Source organism: Microtus ochrogaster, chromosome 5, assembly GCF_000317375.1.
Source record: "Microtus ochrogaster isolate Prairie Vole_2 chromosome 5, MicOch1.0, whole genome shotgun sequence".
NCBI lineage: Eukaryota > Metazoa > Chordata > Mammalia > Rodentia > Cricetidae > Microtus > Microtus ochrogaster.
Window position 1 is genome coordinate 4,455,192 of NC_022012.1, and position 4,806 is coordinate 4,459,997.

Below are 4,806 nucleotides of genomic sequence, written 5' to 3' on the forward strand. Positions count from 1 at the left end.
GGAGGAAGGTAAGGAAGGAAGGAAGGAAGGAAGGAAGGAAGGAAGGAAGGAAGGAAGGAAGGAAGGAAGGGTGGGTCTACTAAAATTCACCCTGGAAGTGCAAATGTAATCAGGTCACAGAGTATAGAGTGTTCGGGTGGATCGAGATCCCATATCTGTGAATCATCTGATTTGATATGACCTTGCAAGGGTATGTTAGGAAAAAGCAGTCTTATTATTCTTGAGAAATATTTGTGAGGATTTAAAGTCTTAAAAAGCTAACTTGGTAATTTTGACATTAATAATCCTTACTTATTACATAAACCTTAGCTTTATCTTTACAGATATTGGCTCATAATTAACTTCAAAATATTTTAAGGATGACTTCACTTATTTCCAGTAAAAGAGAAGCAAATCATATAAAAGACTCCAACACCATGCCCTGTGTGAACTCAGTCAGTTCTCAGCCTACACCCTGACACTATGCAATATTGAACAAGTTACTCAAACTCAGCCTAATGAAGATGATAACAGGATTTCCTTTTTTACCTTGTTCAAAGAAATTAAATCTTTATATTTATGTCTATAATGTTTATTAAAGTTTATAAAGCATGACTTCTTCCTATTAAATCCACTCTGCCATTGTGATTTCTACAGAGTCCTGTAACTGTGAGGTAAATGACATTAAATCAAACAGTGAGTGAGTGAGTGGTTTAGGTCTGTGAAAATTTACTTCTTTTGTGCCTCTTGCTGTTTGCGGTGATTCTGATAACCAGCAGCAGTGATTGCCAGACACCATTCTGCAGCGAAGGCTGCTGCTGTTTGTATGTGGTTAGGAGGGAAGAGCCTCTAGAAATATTGTTATTCCTTCCCTCCACATATACATAATCCAATTTTCTATAGCCCTTGAATGGTCAAGAGTCATCTACATGAGTGACTGCTCCTGTTTTTCACTACTAGGCAGCTGTCAGCCAAACAAGAGTCACTGAATGGAAGGAATCTTAAAGATTTTTTACATTTTTACTCCCCTCTCCCCCAGAAGCTGGTGGAAAAGCAGTGCTATTGGTTCTAGCCACAGTTTAGCATTAGCTGTACTGATTGCCTGTCATTATCCTGTAACATTCTAAACAATAACAAGAAGCTACTACCTCAGACTTTCACAGACCCAAACCACTCACAGATCTGAAGCAATTCTATAAAGATGCTCTATGGGACAGTCAAAGTAGCTGCTTGAGAGGCTCTAACAGACGACCCCACTTAGAACAGGAAACATGAGTGCATACACCTCACTGTAGAAGTACTGTCCTATGACATTATGAATATGGACACCTTGCACACCATGAGACACACTGCTGAGAAGACGCAGCACAATGAATGCTGAAGACATCAACAGAGTCTCCCCAACAATAGTGGGGAGACTCTTTTCCCAGTGGTATTTACAACTGGGACAGAACACACCAGAGCTCCCATTTGGGATGACAAACCAGCATCCTTCCTCTGCCTTGTTCAAAATCCTTCCCAGTTTTTCCTCCTCAGCATCTTACACGAAAAAGTGCTGGTAAGGTGTGAGTGTCTACACTAGGGCTTACCCCTAGAGCATCCACTAATTTTATTTTCTTCTTTTCGGTTTTTCTTTGCCTTTCATTGTTGCTGTTTGTTTGTTTGTTGTTTTTTAAAACAGGGTTTCTCTGTGTAACAGCTCTAGCTGTCCTGGAACTCTCTTTGTATACTAGGCTGGCCGTGAACTCACAGAGATCCACCTGCCCAGGATTAAAGGCATGCACCACTACCACCCAACTAAACTCAACTTTCTACAGTTAAAAACTGCAACCCTTTCCCAGAGCATCAACTAAATCCATTGTACTTCTAAAACATAACTAAAAGATCAAAATTCATTCACAGTATGGAAGAAAAGCATATGGACAGGACTTACCTATAGTAAGAGATCAGATCTCAAAAATTAAATGCATTTCAGGTTGGCCTCAAACTCACAGAGATCCGATTGCCTCTGTCTCCCAAGTGCTGGGATTAAAGACGTGCACCACCACACCTGGCTATTTTATGTCTTCTAATGTCAGCAAATGGCAATGAAAAAACCCTATCTATATCTTTCAAAAGAAAAGCTATGTAAGCTGTCTGGGTAGCACAGCCAGCCACTTAATTCCTACTTCAGTGGAACTTGTTACTTCAGTACTTGAATACCGACTCTCCAGTTCAGGCCAGTGTTCACTGTGACTCCTGACATCCTGTTCAGAATCAACTCTGACTTAAATTAATAATGTTTTTCATTTAAATCTATTTTTACTAGTAATGATACTCATTTCCTGTAAGAATATATTGGTAAAAGAAATGAACACTTGGAGAACCATGCCCATAAATCCACCCTTTCTCAAAAGATAAGCAAGGTCACACTCAGACTCCAGCTCCAGGTCCTATGTGAACTTCGTTCTCAGCCTACACCTTGAAGCTGTGCAACATCGAACATGTTACTCAGAGCAGGCTAATGAAGATGATGACAGGACTTTATTTCATAGCTTATTTACAGAAATTCAATCTTTACATAAGTGTCTCTCATAAGTTTGTTAGGAGTTATGAAGCATTAACTGCTTCCTAGGAAATTCACTTTGCCATGCTGATCAAATGGGGTGTATGTACACCCATGCCACTTCTTAAAAGAATAGAAGATTCTACCACTGTGATTCACATAGAAGAGGGGCCTCTCTCTAGCACATCCTCACCGGCAGCCTTCATAACTGCACAACAACAGTCGCCAGGGGCAAATGGCCGCAAGTCTCTGCAGCCTTCATAACTGCACAACAACAGTCGCCAGGGGCAAATGGCCACAAGTCTCTGCTTCTCGGGTGTACGGCTTCCCCTAAAGAACATGAGTCTAATTGTAGCTTGCTCCTCCTCGGTAAAATCATCTGTCCTCATATGGTGAAGAAAGAAAAGAATCATTCAACCATGAAAGAATCAACAGAAGAATGTAGATCACAGCTGTTCGATTATTCTGATTTGATTATCTTAACTCTAGGCTATACCAGATGAAATGCTATGAGTGTTGAGATATTTCAACCCAAAAGTACTTCTTTGAACTTCTGATGCTGCTGTTTTCCAGTGAGTTCAATCCCTAGGGGGAGGTTAAGCACAGAATATTCTTGAGACAGATGCAGCATTGCGTGTCCATAGTCCCAGCGCTTAGGAGGTTCAGACAAGAGAGCATGACGGTGAGGCCAGAGTGGGCAGCACAAGAGCCGGTGCCAGAGAAAATGGGCTCTTAAAGCCCGGAAGCACTGCGGAAACTCTTGTTCCATGAACCTGTAACTCCAGCACCTGCAGCTGAAGCATGGGGGGGGGGGGTCTTCTCCTACCCTGGGTCCGCTCTGTCATTGGCCTGGTGACTGTCTCTTAGTGTGTAAATTGAAAACAATGGAACTTTAAAGGAATCCGAGAAAAAAAAAAAAGCTGGGTTGCTTTCCAGCTAGAAATAACTACACAAGAGTTCAAATTCGAATTGGCGCTGTAAAGCCTACTGATAATAATTAGTCCGACTATCTGTAACTGTGTCTACTTTGATACTTTCCTCCAATCTTGAACAGAGTATGCACTTAGGATTTTCACAGACTCTAAAAAGATGGCGTGAACTCAAAGGCCATCCCAAAGGGGCTTCGTGCACACCATTCAGAACCCAAATTCTCAAGGCAGAGAGATAAGAGATGTTGTGGTCTCTGTGATTTTTTTCAGCAGACTGAATGGCCACTCTTGCCCTGCTCAGGAAAAGGGCTCTTTGTAGCTATTGGTAAGGTGGCTCTGTTCAGTATTGACATTCCGGGACCTATTGGGCCTGTGTGCCTCTGGTGGCGCCCCTATCCACCCCAGTGTTGTTGCTTGCTTATTAACACTACTTGAGGTGGCCAATGATAATTCTAACAGAATGGGTATATCAACACCCCAGGCTCCTAAAAGACAGATCTCCACCCATCTCTGGACCACATACCCCAGAAGTACGATGTACCCTGAGATGAGCTCACTGTAGCCTCCAGCATATTTCTGTGTGTGTGTGTGTGTGTGTGTGTGTGTGTTTCGTACACTAACTTAGTTCAAAGAAAATGGCTTTATATATGAGGACAGGAGGAGAAAGTTTCAACAAATAAGTGAATTTATATAATTCAGTATCTTCAAAAACCTTTAGCTAGCAGCAGTGCACCCGAATGCTATTTCTCCTGGTAATTTGCTGTGCCCTTCCTTCTAGCCATCACAAAGAATGCCCTTGGCATACAATTGCTCGTTTGATTGAAGCTGCTAAGTTATTATTTTAAATAAGTTTCTGACAGTCTCCATAAGCAAGTAGGAAGAAAGAAAATAGACCAATTAAACCTTAGAGTCAAAGTGTTGTGGCAGCAATTACATCCTAGTATTTAGGAATTAGCATATTTTAACACAGCTGTATAGCATTTGGGTCATTCAAATGGCTTAAACCTCAAGAAAGATGAACACAATCCTACTGTTTGGGAGATTCCTTGGCTATTTATTGCAGTCTGAGGGATGCAGGATGTTAGTGTATAGATGTGCACCAAGAACATGGGAATCAGCGGGACAGAGCAGCATGAAAAGGAAACAGAGACTACCTGCCAAGGAAGAGAGCAGGAAGTTCTGAAAGCTCTTTCAGGCTGGGATGTGCCAGGACAAACTCTGGTGCTCAACCTTTGCGCATGTGCTGCACTGTGGCAATCAACAAAGGCTACACTGTGGCAACCAGCAAAGGCTGCACTGTGGCAATCAACAAAGGCTACACTGTGGCAGCCAGCAAGGGCTACCCTGTGACAA

The 4,806-nt window shown here is 42.0% G+C and overlaps 1 protein-coding gene across 1 annotated transcript in view; it reads right to left on the reverse strand.

Annotated features, from left to right (window-relative positions):
- Arhgap42 (Rho GTPase activating protein 42) overlaps nucleotides 1-4,806 on the reverse strand; it is a 224,432-nt gene that overhangs the window by 95,915 nt on the left and 123,711 nt on the right. The gene's annotated exons all lie outside the window — the stretch shown is intronic.